This window comes from Carcharodon carcharias, chromosome 20 (assembly GCF_017639515.1).
Source record: "Carcharodon carcharias isolate sCarCar2 chromosome 20, sCarCar2.pri, whole genome shotgun sequence".
Classification (NCBI taxonomy): Eukaryota; Metazoa; Chordata; class Chondrichthyes; order Lamniformes; family Lamnidae; genus Carcharodon; species Carcharodon carcharias.
The window spans coordinates 29,564,932-29,584,276 of NC_054486.1; the positions used below are offsets into that span (position 1 = coordinate 29,564,932).

Below are 19,345 nucleotides of genomic sequence, written 5' to 3' on the forward strand. Positions count from 1 at the left end.
TAAGATTTTTAAAATATATAATCTAGTTAAGAACTACATGCTCATTTAATGGATTGTTTACATATTTAAAAAACAAAAAAGAATTGACATTGAATCCCTGTGTAACTGTGAACAAGTACATTTTCTTTTAATGTTCTGCATTACATGAATTGCCCTGTAATTTTAGAATTGCAATTACTGCGAACACTGATTCCCGAGTATGTAAGGTTACCCATTTCTCATCTATATCTATGCAGCTCTCGTACTGGATCTCAACTGATTATACACGTCACACTTGAAACCATTAACTACACTTACTGTATGTCATACTAGCATCTGTTTGATTGGTTCAAATATCATTCACATATCACAAATACACAGCATTCGAATAAAAAGTATGAAAAAAAGGAAGCCAGTCATTTCCTGTTTACCTTAATAACCTGGTTCCCGAAGAAAAGTTAAGAATGTATAAGGAGCTGTCAATCTATGGCAATTCCTCCCCCTCCTAATGCCTTGAGCAAAGCCACAGGATGGTGCCCATTTACAGCCCACAGGAATTGTGTGAGAATACAGAAGATGAGATTACTGCTCTACTATAGTCACCTTTTATGGTCTTAAATGGACAGATAAGATTAAAAAAGGTCGGCACCTCTGGGGGAGGTTGTGGCATAGTGGCAGTCATTAGAATGATAATCCAGAGGCCCAGGCTAACACTCTGGGGACCCGGGCTCAAATCCCACTAGAACAGCTGGTGAATTTATATTTAATTAATAAATCTGGAATTAAAAGCTAGTCTCAGTAATGGTGGCCATGGTGGCATGGATTTTCAGCGCAGCGGGCGGGTAAGATTGGCTGGCCCGGGATCGGCCGGGAAATGGATTGCCGGCCAGTTCACACTGGCTGGCCATTAATTGGTGTGAAATGCGTGCTGAAAAGCTCAGCCCTGTCTGGGTTTCATGATGATGACAGAGTCTACATCTGTCTCAATAAGGGGTTTAAGTTATTCATATGGTTTCGTAGAACAAAGGGTAGGTTTGGGAGTTGGAGATAATTAGTTTAAATTTCTGTCTGGAATATCCCATAGCCACATTACTTTGGGAACAGATTATGCAAGGAAGTATCCTTGTATGCAGGGAGCTACCCTTTTCATTTGGATTTCTCCCTGTGATTTCTCTCGGAAGGGTTCAGTTGGTGCTTGGAAACCACTGGAACCAGTAGCAGGGGGCTATCAGGAACCAAGGTATGAATTCCTGAGAGCTTTGGCACCCTTCTTTTGGGCCCAGATGTTGTGACCTCAAGGTCCTGTGAAGTATAAGGAACTCTTGGGTGGAAATAAAAATGGAATGAGGAGTGTCCTGTTGAGTTTTTGGATTTAAAGTGTAAATGTTTATGAAATATGGTGTAAAATTATTTTATTATCTCAACCTTCCACCACAGCTGTTTTCTTCAACATTGATGATTTACCTTTTGTTTTGCTCTATATTTAAGCAGCAAAAGTTGCCGTCTCATGGTAAACCTCAAATGGATGGTATGCTCAAGGAATGTAAATTGCTGAGTGCAAAACTGAATTTGGACTGCTACATTCCTTGCCAATGATGAGCCATTCCTAATTTGGAATTACTATTTTAAAAACATCTGGCCAAATACAAGTCTATTGTACTAATAACATCCAAATGTGAGGTGGTAGTGTCCAAATTTTGCAGGTTTGGTTAGTTTATACCTGTCAGTAATTCGTGAGAATGAACATGAGAATGAAGGAACCTTAGCTCCAATCTAACCCAAGATAGGGCTGATGTGGGGAGGGAGGTACAACTTTCATCTTGGGCAGCTCTCCATTATCCCACACTTAATTTAATGAAGTTAGGCTTTCTACATCCAAAACTCTTCACTGATGGAATTGATTTTCCTCACGAAATTGCAGAAATCAATTCAAGATCTATATTCAACAATGTACATAATGAAGCTGTACAAGATAAAAAACACAAGGCAACTTGTGACTGAACCTGCACCCTTGATCCCAAAACTGTCAGTAAAGTGATTAGAAGGCAACATGCAATGACTGTGCAAGCACATTATCAAACAACTCAAAATCTGAAATAAAGATCAAGTTAACTTATTGTTTTGATATAACAGGTCCAAATGTTGCACCTGCATAATGAAAAATTGAAAGGTTCTGGAAAGCAAAGATCTATGAAAATAAATGGATATTTTTGGTATGCTCACTCTCATTACAGAAATAGGGACAATAACCTTTTGAAGTTGGTGTTTCATAAAGGAAAGCAATATTGCTTTACAGAAGTTCATTTATTTGCCATGCACATCAGCTACCATGTATACAAGAGTTGAGAAGTCTTGTTTATATTGGCCCAAAAATTCATAGCAAGTAGAAAATTATTACGCCTTCATGAGTGGTTGTCAGACTCAGCTATTCCAGTGCTCTTCTGGTTGGTCTCCCCCCCTTGTATCTTCAGTAAATTTGGGTGCATCGAAAATTCAACTGCCCATATCCCAACTCACACCAATTCTCATGTGCTCACTGTTCTATGTTGGCTCCAGTTTTGGCAATGCCTCGATTTTAAAACTTTCATCCTTGTTTTCAAATCTCTCTTTAGCTTCACCCCATCCTATCTCTGTAAGCTCCTCCTGCCTTACAACCGTCCGAGATTTCCATGCTCCTCCGGTTCTAGTCTCCTGCCTTGCAACCGTCCGAGATTTCCATGCTCCTCCGGTTCTAGTCTCTTGCGCATTCCCAATTTTCATCACTGCACCAATGACCTTCATCTTGTTTGGGCCTCAGTCCTAAAATTCCCTCAACAAACCTGTCTACTTCTCTTCTTAAGACAGTCCTTAAAACCTACCTCTTGACCAAGTTTTAGATCGCCTGTTCTGATATCTCCTTTTGTAGCTTGATGTGAAATTTTGTTTCATAACACTCCTGTGAAGCACCATGGGATATGTTGCTACATTAAAGGTGCTATATAAATACAAATTATTGTTGTTGTGTCTGTCTGAGCTATGATATTAAAAGCCAGTCAGCTGAAGTCATCTCACCAAAGCCTGTATAGTTTAAGCTAGACAACACCACTTTTATACTTCATCCCCTTATGATAAAGGCCAATATTTTGTTTTTCTTCCTAGTTACTTGCTGAATTTTCATGCTCATATATCCTGTAAATCAGAGCCAGGAGTCTGCAGTAGGTTATAGAAAAGGTTTTCAGTGAATCAGCCGTGACCCGTCACATGTTCCCCAACTCTGCCAAACCTGTCAGTGGGGGAACTACAGGAAGGAATATTTAAACTGCTTTGAGGTTTTTTTTCATGTTCCTGGATTATGTCTTTCTCACTTCTCTTCAGTTTAATTTGTTATTCCAACCTGCGAGATAGTTCCTTGGTATTGAACACAAAGATATTTAACACTGTTACTGCACATTCCTATGGAAGTTTTTGTCTAGCTCACTCTAAGTAAGGAGATAGATGGTAAAGAACAAAGACAGGACCTTCTGCCTCATAACATTGTATTATTGGCAAAACGGATTTTGTGGCACTGCTCCACCAATTTGATGAAGTCTAGAGTTATAAAATTTTGAATGTTATACTAATAACATTTTTTCAGAACCAGATATTATGAACATGTTCAGAAGAAAGCTCTTAACTTCAGCTGACTGGCTTTTAATATCATAGCTCAGGCAGACACAGCTACAACAACAACTACAACCTTTAATGTAGCAACATATCCCATGGCTATCTTCCAATCTAATGGGACCTTCCCTGAATCTAGGCGGTTTTGGAAAAATAAAACCAATTCATCACTAGCCACTTCTTTTAAGACCCTAGGATGAAGTCCATCAGGACCTGGGCACTTGTCAGCCCGCAGTCCAACAATTTACACAGTGCCACTTCTCTGGTGATGGTAATTTTCCTGAGTTCCTCCCTCCCTTCCATTTCTTGATTTATAGCTACTTCTGGGATGTTACTTGTATGCTGTACAGTGAAGACTGAAGCAAAATATCTGATCAATTCATCTGCCATTACATTGTTTTCTATGATCAATTTTCCAGTCTCACTTTATATAGGACTAATGCTCACGTTGTTAATTCATTTCTTTTTAAAATATTTATAGAAACTCTTACTGTTTTTAAATGTCTGGCTAGCTTTCTCTCATGCTCTAATTTTTCCCTCCTTATTAATCTTTTAGTCACCCTTAGCAGTTCCTTATTTTCTGTCCAATTTTCTGACTTTCCACCTGCCTTTGCACAATTATATGCTTTTTCTTTAAGTTTGATACTATCTTTAACCTTTCTAGTTAACCACGGATGTTGTTTCCGTCCCGTGGACTTTTTCTTACTCACTGGAATGTATCAATTCTGTGTATTCTGAAATATCCCCTTAAATGTTTGCATCTCTATTGACCTTTCCCTTAACCTAATTTGCCAATTCACTCTGCTTTCATGCCCTCATAATTGCCCTTATTTAAGTTTAAAAACATTGTCTTGTCCCAGCCCTCTCTCCCTGAATGTAAAATTCAATCATATTATGGTCACTGCTACCAAGGGGCGCCTTGTCCATGAGGTCATTAATTAGTCCCTTCCCGTTGTTTGCCCAGCTTGCTTCAGGCAGCACTCGCAATCATCAGCGCCAGGCTTTAAAGACAGCGCCACATCACTTTTAGGGGGTCTCATGGGCAGGTCTCTGCCCACCAGACCAGCCTTAAGACGGGATGGTTTTTCAACAGCTGCAGGCTAGGGCTTGCTTGGGGAAGGGGGAGAAGTGGCCTCAGGCAAAGGAAGAGGCAGCAGGATGAGGGCTGTACTGGGGAAGGGGGGATATCCCAGGGTGTGTGTGGGGGAACATGCTGATCTGTGAAAGTGGCCTCAAGATGGTAAGGGCTGAGGGGGCAGTCTCCAGAGGAGATGAGGCCAGATGGAGATGTGAGGGTGTGTGTGAGTAAGTGTTCATGTCCCTTGAGCTGGCAGTGAATGTGTGATGGGCTTGTGAGTGTGAGAGTTTAGAGTGATGAGATGGTTGCCTTCCCCTGGTGGCATGGGTGAGATCATTCATTTATAAAAACAAAAAACTGCGGATGCTGGAAATCCAAAACAAAAACAAATACCTGGAGAAACTCAGCAGGTCTGGCAGCATCGACGGAGAAGAGCAAAGTTGACGTTTTGAGTCCTCATGACCCTTCAACAGAACTAAGTAGAAATAGGAAAGGGGTGAAATATAAGCTGGTTTAAGGCTGGGGAGCGGGGTTGGGGGGAGCGGAATTTAACACTGCACCCTGCTCTCTTGCCCACATGTCTGTCCTTGGCTTGCTGCATTGTTCCAGTGAAGCTCAACGCAAACTGGAGGAACAGCACCTCATCTTCCGACTAGGCACTTTACAGCCTTCCAAACTGAATAATGAGTTCAACAACTTTAGATCTTGAACTCCCTCCTCCATCCCCACCCCCTTTCCATTTCTTCCCCCTCGCTTTTGTTTTATCCTATAATTTATATAGATTTTTCTTTTCCCACCTATTTCCATTATTTTTAAATGTATTCCACCCATCGCTTATTTCACCCCACCCCCATTAGAGCTACCTTGCTTGTCCTGCTCTCCACTCTTAATTAGCACATTCTTTTAATAATATCACCACCTTCAACACCTCTTTGTTCTTTTGTCTGTGACATCTTTTGGTTATCTCCTCCTATCACTGCTTGCTTGTCCCAACAACTCCACCCCCCCCCCACCTTCTTCCCCCCCCCCGCCCTTAAACCAGCTTATATTTCACCCCTTTCCTATTTCTACTTAGTTCTGTTGAAGGGTCATGAGGACTCGAAACGTCAACTTTGCTCTTCTCCGCCAATGCTGCCAGACCTGCTGAGTTTTTCCAGGTATTTCTGAGATCATTCATTTGTTTTCTGCATTGGATAGCCAACCTCCTGCATGCAGCATTGGCACCAGCCAACTTTGCCACTGCCTCTCAAACCAAAGTGGTGAGACTGATGGACCTCCTGCAGCCAGAGCAGGGGTAGAGTACATCACAAAGGGCCCCCACGGTGTCCAGAAGACATCCTAAGGATGCATCACTAAATCACTGTGCACATCTGGGACAATTCCATGTAGATTTTCTAGGCAGCCCACTCTGAGTAGCCCCAGCTTCTAAGCCAAATTCCAGTCCCTTTCGTTCAAGGACTTAGCCGATTTTCCACAGCCAGCAACATCCACGTAAACAGAGTTCCACCTAAGCAATCTTCGCTGTATCACACACTTCCTTCTGCAACCTTCTCAACTCCTCTCCAGCTCTTCTGCTTCTTTGTGTCTGGCCACATGGTTTCCGTATTTTAACCTCCCTCCTATTGGTACTGCTTCCAGGTCATATGGAAAAGTATTTCTTATTATCTAAAAATTACAATTGATCCCTTTACAAGTGATACTAACACTTAAACGCCCTTAAAGTATTTTAAAGTAATTATAAGTTATCCTTACCGTTATTTTTTCTGGGTCAAAGTTTGTCACAGAAATGAAATTCTGGAAAAGCATCACATCTTACTAGCTTTTCCCCAAACTCATCAGGTTTTCTTGTCATGTCAGATGAGAACTGATAGAATGTCTGCTCAGCAAACTTAATTAGAACAAATAAGATGTTCAGGTTGCATGAAACTAGACACTGAAATAAGTTACCACAATCTACCACAAGTTGCTGGATCAAAATCCTGGAACTCCCTCCCTAACAGCACTGTGGGTGTACCGAGAGCACATGGACTGCAGCGGTTCAAGGAGGCAGCTCACCACCACCTTCTCAAGGGCAAGTGGAATGGGCAATAAATGCTGGCCTAGCCAGCGATGCTCACATCCCAGGAATGAATAATAAAAAAAATCAATAAACCTGAGAAAAGCTTGAAGCTAACGAAGAACTAAATGGAAGTGTTTCACGCAAGTTATTCAAATTCTATTGATAGTATATGGAACTGTTTTGACAGTTAATTTATATAATGATTTAATTTGGCAAATTGACTTTAATTTCATTGACACAGCAATATATTGACAGCATGCTTTATCTCTGCTCAGCAACACAAAATCGATGGATTTTTTTCAATGAGCAGAGTACCATTTTAATCTCTAAAACTAATGCCAGATTTTAAAGTAATAGTTATTAAACTTCAATATCCTTATTTCAAAATCTCACTCAGGACTCTGAATTGCTGGTGTGGAGAATGGAAGAAGTGTAATACTGGTGCAAATGAAGATGTTTTTCTGAGATGAGAACTGAGGTCTATTGTCGGCGCACTGGAGCCTGACTTGAGATAGTGTTGATAGTGGGTGTCCAAATTGGAAGTTGTACAATTCCCCAGAACTACATTTCTCACCTGAATGGACACAAAATTTTCAATTATTTGTTATTTGTAAGACATATGCAAAAAGATTTTTATTTGTCCACTGTGTGAATGCACAGAAAAATATTAGAAAACAGCAAAGGTCCCACAGAAAACAAGATACCCTGCAGCTGTCTACAACAAAATTCTAATTATTAAAGATGGAAAGTCTGAGATTTCAGGAGTCCAGCACTGGTCAAAACCCTTCTTTGATGGACTGCAGACAGTAACAAGAGAATTACCTCAGCTTCTGTGTCAACTGAAACTAAGAGCGGAATCATCCCAGATTTGCACTAAGTACAGTAGTGGGCAGGAAAAAGAATGTTTTAACCACTAGCTGCAGTGGTGGTTTTTCATGCCGTATCTCCCAATTCCACCTCATTAATCATGCATTCCTGGGAAACATGCCGTTTTGATGGCAGGTGGGCTCTCGTTTGCCCGCCACACCGTCACCTTGCCGCTTGTTCACACCGAGTACCATGATTAAAGTGCAGCTGCGTGCACACCTTTCTGTTCTTCCAGCCCAGGACTGCTGCACAGAAGACATGGCTCCAAAAGGCAAGAAGACTGCAGCCACCTGATTTAATAATGCGTCCCTGGAATGCCTTTTGGAAGCTGCGGAGGCCTGCCGTGATGTCCTCTACCCTCGCTCTGGCCACAGGAGGTCCAGCAATCTCACCTCTCTGGCTTGGTAGGCGATGGTAGTGGTGATCAGTGCTAATGCTGCACAGAAGAGGTTGGCCATCCAATGCAGAAAGATGATGAATGATCTCATTCATGCCACCTGGGTAAGGCAACCATCTCATCACTCTAAACTCACACACGCAAGCCCATCACACATTCACCGGCATCTCACTCACTGTCAACTCAAGGGACATCACCGCTCACTCTCACACACAGTCTCCCATCTCCATCTGGCCTCATCTCTTCTTGAGGCTGCATCCTCAGCCCTCACCGTCTTGAGCTATTTGCACACATCGGCACGTGTCCCCACACACACACACGCACTCGGCTAGTCTCCTTCCCCAGTACAGCTCTCCCAGTACAGCTCTCACCCTGCAGCTTCTTCCCTTGCCTGAGGCCACTTCTCCCCCTTCTCCAAGCAAGCCCTAGCCATTGAAAAGCCACCCAGCCTTATGGCTGGTCTGGTAGGTAGAGACCTGGCCCTGAGCCCCCCTAAAATTGATATGGTGCTGGCTGCGAAGCCTGGCGCCGATGACCACGAGTGCTGCCCGAAGCAAGGTAGACAAACAAGTACTAAAATCCTGAGTGAAGTGCAGCTTGCCAGGTGCACATCACTTATGTACATTTGTGAAACACGTCAGCGTGCTCGGATGATCCAGCGTGGGGAGAGGATTCCGACGAGCTGGGCTTACAATGGTATGCAGATATATTGCAACAAATTTCCCCATGTCTGGCGGCGGGAAACGTGGCCCGCCATTGACAGGCAGAGCGGACTATTGCAAACTGGTTTCACGATGTTGTGAAACCTATTTTTGGCCTTCTCGCCATATTGCCTGCTCACTCAGCCAAGCATGCCCACTATCGACGGGCATGGAAAATTCTGCCCCCAAGGCTTTAGTCAGTACAAGCTGATTATTGAAATAACAATGGAGGCAACAGTCAAGGAACGATACAACATAGAGATTTTCACAATCACTGATATAATGGACTGTTCCCTATTGACCCATGGTTTCAGAGCTACTTCGGTTCTGCGTGGGGCTGATGTTTTAGACGGAGGTTTTCTAAAGGCTTACCATCAATAAGAACACCATAAACGATATAATTTTTGCTAATAATAGCACAGCAATACATTGCATTAGTGCTTTCCCCTTCAGGTGTACTTATTCAGATCTCATGTTGATTGATATACCTTATTGGCATTTCTGATTGCCAATCCATTTGTGGATTCACTGCAGGATCAGGCCAACAGGCTTATACAGATGGATGTATATTTAAAAGATGTTGTCAAATTCCTCAAAATGGCCCCTCATGCAAACTGGGAATTTACTTGTATGAATACTCCAGGTTTATTTTGATAACTGAGAACCTGGCAGATGGTGGACCCAAAAGACAGAACTGTGAGCAGTCAAGTTCCAATGACCTCACATGTCAAATTTTGCTACGCAGGCTAGAAGCCAATCAAAACATAGTGTATGCTCATGGGGCCCTGAAAGTTCAATACGTGAAAGGTTCCAGGAATTAGAAAGGCACAGAGACTTATTATGGCCACCTGTTAAGTCCACCCGGGTGCCATTTATTTGCTGTTTTCATCAATTAGCTATTCAGAATTACGGTCAAATAGCCGTACAAAATGTTTCCCCCCCGCCACTCAAAAACTGAAATGACTACATCAATTTTGAGAAATAATCCCAGAGCCTCAGCAGGATGTTTTGCCATCACTGGACCTTTGATGCATTAGACTTCATGATCTCAAATCCTCCAGTTTAACTGCATGAATTCTATGTGGCACTGAGCAACCCTTCCCTCTAAAAATTCTTTACATCCAGAGCCTAGATTACTTCAAACTTTCCTGCCAATTGAGGTCAACACAATTCCAAAGCCCACACTGCCCTAAATCCCAATGCACTGTTCACTACCCCAATAACATCAACGTTAAAATATTCCAACCTCAGACAGTTAGGAAATCCTCCCATTCTTTTAATTTGATGAGGCAATCTAACCATTGTTAGATTTCTAAAAACTATATATTTTTTAGAAACTGTGAATTGCTGAGCACAACAATGTGAGATGCCTGAATGATCAGAGAAGTTACAAGCATTGATATTAAAATTCATGATTTCTCATTTCTCAAAAAGGGAAAAATGAAGTTCCACTTTAGCTATCCACCACCAGATTTGGCTGGACTATGTAAAGAACTATTGGGTCCTGCTGTCGTCTACTAAAACTGTTCACTATTCAAGGATCACCCTGGAATGCAACGATGTCCACAGGCCTCTCCATCACCAATATCAAGTTCATCTGATCAACTGCCTCTGCTACATCGCTCACTTTCATTGCCCATGAGGTCAAACTTCCTCTAAAGTTCCCTCCTGCTCTAGCCCTGAATTGACATTTTTCCCTAGTTTCTCTCCTATCTCCGCTCATGCCCTCTCAGAACTCATCTTGTCTATGAGACCCACCTCCTACCCCCTTGGCCTTATTCCCATTAAACTGTTCACCCAACTTCCCCTCCTGGCCCCATGTTAGCTGATATAGTTAATGGTTCTTTTGCTTCTGGTGTTGTTCCTTTCTCCTTTGAACCTGTCAATATCATCCCTTTCTTCGTCGCCCAGACTGCCTACCATGGCCCAGTTGGTATCACTCACACCTCTGAGTCACAAAGTCCCGGATTCAAAACCTACTCCAGGACTTGAACACAAAACTGAGGAGATATTAAACCAAGGCCCGTTCTTCCTGTTTGGGTGGATGCAAAAAATCCCATAGCACTATTTCAAAGAATATCAGCTACCAATTCCATCAGTCTCCCTGGCAGCAGAATGAAACTAGACTAGACTGTTTGCAACCTTGATGTCATATTTGACCCAGAGGTGAACTTCCAACCACATTTGCTCGATCACGAAGGCTGCCTATTTCCACCCCCATAACATCTATACACTTAGCTCATCTGATGCTGAAACCCTTACTCATGCCATTTTCTGCCTCTATACTTAATATTCCAATTAACTCCTTGCTGGTCTTCTCCATTTTGTTCTCTGTAAAATTGAGGTCATCCAAAACATTGCTGCTTATGCCCTTACTCTCAACAAGTCCCAATCACCTATCATCTTTGTGCTTGCTGACCAACATTAGCTCTCGTTCAAGCAACATCTTGACGTTAAAATTCTCATCCCTGTTTTCAATTCCCTCTACCACTTCATCCTTATCTCCACAATCTCCTCCAACCCCACAACCCTCCAAGATATTTGTGGTCATCTAATTCTCGCCTTTTGAGAATCCCCTATTTTAATTCCTTCACCATTGGGAGCTGTGCTTTCAGTTGCCTAGGCCGTAAGTTCTGGAATTCCCTCCCTAAACCTCCCCGCCTTTCAACCTCACTTTCATCCTTCTTAAAATATACTGCTTTGACCAAGCTTTTGGTCATCAACCCTAATATTTCCTTTTTTGGCTTGGTGTCGCATTTTGTTTTACAATGTTCCGAAGTGCCTTGGGATATGTTACCAAGTTAAAGGTGCCAAATAAATATAAATTGTTGTTGTTAACCTACTGACTTTATCAAAAGCGAAGCATTTATAATAAAGACTGACTGTTGTGGTTAAACTCATCTTTTGGGATCTAAAGAATAATAAAGCCTTCTGAATGTGTTACAACAATTTAAGTAAACCATCTCGAGGAGAATGTGAGAGGAGGACCCTGAGACAGGCAGTCAGTAGCAGAGTGCGAGGAGGATCTGTTTCTACCCGTCAGAGCTGAAGTGTGACTTCAAAGGAAAACCGGTAGGTGATTGGCGGGTATCTTTTCCGTGTCTCTTTTGATTGGCCAAGTGGTTTAAATCAGGAGACATTATTACAGCTGAGGAGTACAGCTAAGAAATTCACTTTTAAAATATTTAACATCCAAATTAATTAATTAATTTGAATAGAGATGGCTGGGCAGGCAATGTGTTGCAGGTGTAGTATGTGGGAGTTGGTGGATGTCAGTGCGATCCACGGTGACCACATCTGCAACAAGAGTTGGTTGCTCGAGGAACATCGGCTCAGGGTTGATGAGCTGGAGTCCGAACTGCGGACACTGAGACACATCAGGGAGAGGGAGAGTTACCTGGACACTGTGTTTCAGGAGACAGTCACACCCCTTAGATTAATTACATCAAATTTGGACCATGGTTAGGGATAAGAGGGTGTTGACTGCAAGTGAGGCAGGTATGGGGATCCAAAATTTAGCTTTGGACGAGCCTCAGCCAGTGCCCTTGTACAATAGGCACGAGGTTCTTGTTCCCGATGTGGGCGAAGGCACAGACTGCAGGGAGGATGAGCGAACTGACCACAGCATCGTGGAACAGAGCACCATTCAAGTTGGGGGAGGAAAGAGAAATGTATTAGTAATAGGGGATAGCATAGTTAGGGGAATAGATGCTGTTCTCTGCAGCAAAGTCAGAGAGTCCTATGTTGTCTGCTTGGTGCCAAGGTTAAGGACATCTCTTCTGGGCTGCAGGGGAACCTGGAGTGGGAAGGGAAGGATCCAGTTGTCTTGGTCCATGTAGGTACCAACAACATAGGTAGGACTAGGAAAGAGGTTCTGCTGAGGGGCTACGAGCAGCTTGGGGCTAAATTAAAAAGCAGAACCACAAAGGTAATAATCTCCAGATTACTACCTGAACCACATGCAAATTGGCGAAGGGTAAATAAGATTAGAGAGGTAAATGCATGGCTCAAAGATTGGTGTGGGAGAAATGGGATCCTATTCATGGGACACTGGCACCAGTACTGGGGAAGGAGAGAGCTGTGCTGTTGGGATGGGCTTAATTTGAACAATGCTGAGACCAGAGTCATGGCAAATCATATAACTAATGTTGTAGATAGGACTTTAAACGAATTAGTTGGGGGGGAGGGTTCAATTGAAGGGAAGTTTAAAAAAATCAAAAAGAAACGAGAGAGCAGAGGTGCAGGGTTGTGAGGAAGCGAACAATAATCAAAGTATGACAGGAAGGGGCAGAAAATATAAGTAGAAGAGTGCAGCAAAAATCAGAACCAGAATGAGCAATAATGCAGCAATTTGTAACAAGATAGATGAGCTGATGGCACAAATAGAAATAAATGAATATGACTTGATAGCTATTACAGAGACATGGTTACAGGGTGGTGAAGACTGGGAACTCAATATTCAAGAGTACTCGACATTCTGAAAAAAATAGGTAAAAAAGGAAAAGGAGGTGGGGTAGCTTTGTTAATAAAGGGAGATATCTGTCCCTGGTGAGTACTGATATAGGTGCAATAGATCATGATGTGGAATCAATTTGGGTGGAAATAAGGAATAGCAAGGGGAAGGAGTCATGGGTGGGAGTCGTCAATAGGCTCCCGAAGAGTTGCTTCACTGTAGGACAAAGTATAATTCATGAAATAATGGAGGCATATAAGAAGGTTGCTACAATTGTCATGGGTGATTTTAGTCTGCATATTGACTTGACAAATCAGATTGATAGGGGTAACATGGAAGATGAATTTGTAGAGTGCATTAGGGATTCTTACTTAGAGCAATATGTTGCAGAACCTATGCAGCAATAGGCTATTTTGGATCTAGTAATATGTAATGAGCAGGGATAAATAAGAGATGTCATAGTTAAGGATCTTCTAGGATCAATCACAACATGGTAGAATTTCAAATTCAGTTTGAGGGCGAACAATTCAGGTCTCAAGCCAGTGTCCTCAACTTAAATAAGGGCAACTACAGAGGTATGAAGAAAGAGTTGTCTAAAGCGGGCTGGGAAAATACTCTAAGGGGAAGGTCAGTGGATGGGCAGTGGCAGGCATTTAAGCAGATATTTCATAACGCTCAGCAAAAATTTATCCTGGTCAAAAAGAAGGATACGATGAGAAGGATGAACCACCCTTGGTTAATAAAGATGGTCAAGGAGAGTATCCAATCAAAAACTAAGACATACAAAGCAGTGAAAACTAGTGCTAGGCCAGAGGATAAGGAATTTTTTTAGGAGCCAGCAGCAGATGACTAAAAACCTAATAAAGAGGGAGAAAATTGATTATGAAAGTAAATTGGCAAGAAATATAAAAACAAATAGCAAGAGCTCCTATGGGAATATAAAAAGAGAGTGGCTGAAGTGAGCGTGGGACCCTCAAAGGATGTGACAGGAGAACTGATAATGGGGAACAGGGGAATGGCAGATAATTTAAACCAATATTTTGCATCGGTCTTCACAGTGGAGGATTATAAACATCCCAAAGATAACAGATAAGCAAGGAGCTAATAGGAGGAAAGATCTTGTAACAGTCATTATCATGAGGGACAAAGTATTTGACAAACAAGTCGCCAGGACCTGACGGCCTGCATCCAAAGGTTTTAAAGGAAGTGGCTGCAGACATATTGGTCAGCATTGGTCGAAATATTCCAAGGCTCACTGGATTCTAGGAAGGTCCCAGCGGATTGGAAAACTGTTAATGTGATGCCCCTGTTCAAGAAGGGAGGTAGACAAAAAGCAGGGAACTATAGGCCAGTCAACCGAACATCTGTCGTTGGGAAAATGCTGGAGTCCATTATTAAGAAAGAAATAGCAGGACATTTAGAAAAGCTAAACGCAATCAAACAGAGCAACATGGTTTTGTGAAAGGGAAATCATATTTGACAAATTTTCTAGAGTTCTTTGAAGATACAACAAGCAGCACTAATAAAGGGGAACTGGTAAATGTAGTGTATTTGGATTTCCAGAAGGCATTCGATAAGGTGCCACATAAAAGGTTATTGCACAAGATAGCTGTTCCAGGTATTGCGGGTAATGTATTTGCATGGATTGAGGATTGGTTAACACATAGAAGACAGTGATTTGGGGTTATTGGGTCTTTTTCAGGTTGGAAATATGTAACTAGCGGAGTGTCACAAGGATCAGTCCTAGGCCCTCTATCATTTACTATCTATATTAATGAATTGGAGGAGGGAGCAGAGTGTAATGTATCCAAGTTTGCTGATGATACAAAAATGGATGGGAAGGCATGTTGTGATGAGGACATAAGGAATCTGCAAGGGTATATAGATAGGTTGAGTGAGTGGGCAAAAACTTGGCAGATGGAGTTTAATGTAGGAAAGTGTGAGGTCATGCACTTTAGTAGGAAGAATCAAAAGGCAGGCTATTATTTAAGTGGAGAGAGACTCCAAAGCAGTGCAGCGCAGAGGGATCTGGGTATTCTTGTGCATGAAACATAAAAAATCAGCATGCAGATGCAGCAAGAAATCAAGGCGGCAAATGGAATTTTGGCCTGTATTGCTAGGGGGTTGGAGTTTAAAAATAGGGAAGTCTTGTTACAACTGTACAGAGTGTTGGTGAGGCTGCACCTGGAGTATTATGTGCAGTTTTGGTCCCCATATTTAATAAAGGACATACTGGCATTGGAGGCAGTTCAAAAGAGATTCACCAGGCTGATTTCTGGGATGAAGGGGTTGACTTATCAAGAAAGGCTAAACAGGTTAGGCCTTTATTCATTAGAGTTTAGAAGAATGAGGGTTCATATTGTTGAACCGTACAAGATTCTGAGGGGGCTTGACAGGGTAGATGTTGAGAAGATGTTTCCACTAGTGGGGGAATCTCAAACTAGGGGGCATAGTTTCAGAATAAGGGGACACTCATTTAAAACAGAGATGCGAAGGAATTTCTTCTCTCAGAAGGTAGTGAATATTTGAAATTCTCTACCCCAGAGAGCTGTGGAGGCAAGATCATTGAAAGTATTTAAAGAGGAGGTAGATAGAGTTTTGAAATGCCAGGGAGTTGAGGGCTATGAGGAGCTGGCACGAAAGAGGAGTTCAGGCCTGGAGCAAATCAGCCATCGTCTTATTGAATAGTGGGGCAAGCCTGAGGGGCCAAATGGCCTGCTCCTGATTCTTATGTTCTTATCCCATGTTAAAACATCACAGTCTATGAATAAAAGGTCCCTGCCCTCATTTCACAGCACCAGTATGCAACTTGGACCCTCTTGTAATGTAAAATGTAGCTCATGAAGCTGCTCTGCATCAGACAATGGTAGGATCCCACCCTGATTGCACTGCCTCAGCATTCTCTCTTCTGCATACTTTTGCTAACCATTTAAACATTACTATAATAATAATAACAACAAAAAAACTGCGGATGCTGGAAATCCAAAGCAAAAACAGAATTACCTGGAAAAACTCAGCAGGTCTGGCAGCATCGGTGGAGAAGAAAAGAGTTGATGTTTCGAGTCTTCATGACCCTTCGACAGAACTCGAGTTCGAGTCCAAGAAAGAGTTGAAATATAATTATATAAATTTATAAATATATAATTATATTTCAACTCTTTCTTGGACTCGAACTCAAGTTCTGTCGAAGGGTCATGAGGACTCGAAACGTCAACTCTTTTCTTCTGCATTTAAACATTACTGCCTGATTACTGGCCAATAATGCTATTGTCAGGTGTACTGTCGGTACAACTAACCAGGATAGGCTGAGCTAAGTTTGTTTGCATTATTTCGGCACTTACAAAGCAATTTAGGAAATGACCAAGATAACAAATAAGTGCTGAGAAATTATAATTCCTGTTTAACAGCTTGAATTTTGCAAGAGGTTCTGCTGGTTGGATTCACAAATTAATTGTGTTTTTACACTTGATCTATCTAAAATGAATTCTGCTGCAACCGGAATCAACACAACTGTGTAAACAATCAAACATTCTGTTGTAAAAGATAGTGCTTAACCATTTAGGAATTTATCCTGTGACTTTCAGAGTAACCCAATCCTTGGTCATGGATGGGGCTAATTAAATATGCCTGCTTTTAAAATTAGATGCTATTAGCCTGACCAGTTATTCTTCTTTTGTGTAACCTATACTGACATTTCAGTACAGCATACCTCACTGTCAAAGATACCATGTTCAAATTATTTGAATCAATGCTCCATCTGCTGGTTCAGATGGGTGTAAAATATCTCTTGACATTATTGCCAGAAAAGCAAGGAGCTCTCCCTGAACCTTGAACCAACATCACCAAAAAACAGAATAACTGGCTATTTATTTCACAGTTGCTTGTTAGGCCTTACTGCATGAAGTTAGTTGTCATGCTTGCCTACATAACAACAGTGAAAAAGTAATTTCTTGGCTGTTCTGAGGTTATGAAAGATTCTACATACAGAAAGGTTTTTTAATTTTTCTCTTCACTTTTTGCACCCAAAAAAGCCTCAGGACATTTTTTACAGGTCCTATCTACACTCTACTTCAAATCAGTAAAGGTATCACCTAGCTCTAAGTGAGAAGTCATTCAGGCTAGAAGGTTCCAGGTGAGATTCTTTGTTCTTGATAAATTAGTTTTCAGCTGGGCACTAATTAGTGCTATACAATTGTGGTCTCCTCTACATTGGAGAGACCAAACGTAAACTGGGCGACCGCTTTGCAGAACACCTGTGGTCTGACCGCAAGAATGAGCCAAACCTCCCTGTCGCTTGCCATTTTAATACTCCACCCTGCTCTCTTGCCCACATGTCTGTCCTTGGCTTGCTGCATTGTTCCAGTGAAGCCCAACGCAAACTGGAGGAACAACACCTCATCTTCCGACTAGGCACTTTACAGCCTTCCGGACTGAATATTGAATTCAACAACTTTAGGTCTTGAGCTCCCTCCTCCATCCCCACCCCCTTTCTGTTTCCCCCTTCCTTCTGTTTTTTTTCCAATAAATTATATAGATTTTTCTTTTCCCATCTATTTCCATTATTTTTAAATATTTTTAAATCTCTTATGCTCTCCCCACCTCCACTAGAGCTATACCTTGAGTGCCCTACCATCCATTCTTAATTAGCACATTCGTTTAGACAATATCACCAACTTTAACACCTATGTGTTCTTTTGTTCTGTTGTTTGTGACATCTTTTGATGATCTGCTTCTATCACTGCTTGTTTGTCCCTACAACCACACCAACCCCCTCCACTTCTCTCTCTCTCTCTCTCTCCACCCCCTCCCCCGCCACACACCTTAAACCAGCTTATATTTCAACTCTTTCTTGGACTCGAACTCAAGTTCTGTCGAAGGGTCATGAGGACTCGAAATGTCAACTCTTTTCTTCTCCGCCGATGCTGCCAGACCTGCTGAGTTTTTCAAGGTAATTCTGTTTTTGTTTTGGATTTCCAGCATCTGCAGTTTTTTTGTTTTTATCAATTGTTTTAGTGCCTTTTGCCTTCAAGAGGGTTGGATTAGAGAATATATAGAATGTGAATGGGTTAATAGATAATAACTCCATTGTCCATTTGATCTCCATCACTTGAGGGGATCAGAGAAAAGGTTTCCAGAATATTTTTCCATTTATTATCCCTGGATTTTTCCTTCTTTATTTTTGCCTTTCTCGGGAAATTACTTGACTATGGGGTATGAGTTAGAAGTGTCTAGTCAGGATACTCCAACCATCATGAGTGTGGGGCAGGCTTGATGGACCAGCTGGTCTTTTCCTGCCATTCATTGTCAAAATCGAAAATATAAAAGAAAGAAGAACTGTCACTGCTTAGATTCCTAAATGCTACCCAATGAAAAGTGCTTGCATATGACAGGCTGCTGAGGACAGGATTGATGTCCTTCACACCTTAATGATCAACATTCATTGTCTAGGTTTCAACATGAAATGAAGTATTGCTATTTGGAAAAGAGGCCAGTTGGCACCAACTGTATTCCAGCAGAAGTCAGTCCCTTCAGCAAAGTAGGAGAGAAAAGGGAGAAAAATGGAAATAAAATACATCAATACTGCTACTTTGAACAGAAAGCTAAGAGAAATGGACCACAGGCTATCACACAACTTTCAACCAAAAGAATGTAAGCTGATAGCAAGGTGAGAAGGTTAGGTCATTATGACTTCCGTGTGCAATGGGATTCAGCAGGTCGGCAAGATAGCAAACCCATGGTCTTGTAAATTAATTGTACCTATTGTACTGATGAGTATCAACCAGGACTAGGAACCAAACCTTAAGTGTTGGAATGTAATGTGGGCACTAACTGCAAAATTACTGACCAAGATCCTTTGTATTCTATTTCTAAATATAAAATTGAGCATTACAAGGAAACCAGGCTCCTGACTTGGTAGCATTTCTATAGATGTGAGCCTCAGTGCCCATGTCAGTATTGAATTTTTCTAAATGCGCGTTGCATTTTCATCCTTTGCACGCACTGTAGGAGTCTCAGATTAATAATGAGTCTCACCATTTTGAATGAGAAGAACTTGGAATTAAATCACTTAAACCTCCTTCAAAGCCACATTGACCAATTGATCAAATAACCTTCCCTCACCTAATTATATGAACAGTCAATGAAGTCCATAATTCCCCCTCCAGCCCTACCA

The 19,345-nt window shown here is 41.8% G+C and overlaps 1 protein-coding gene across 3 annotated transcripts in view; it reads right to left on the minus strand.

Annotated features, from left to right (window-relative positions):
* Window positions 1-19,345, minus strand: part of rmdn3 (regulator of microtubule dynamics 3) — a 470,539-nt gene that overhangs the window by 158,096 nt on the left and 293,098 nt on the right. The window lies entirely within an intron of this gene.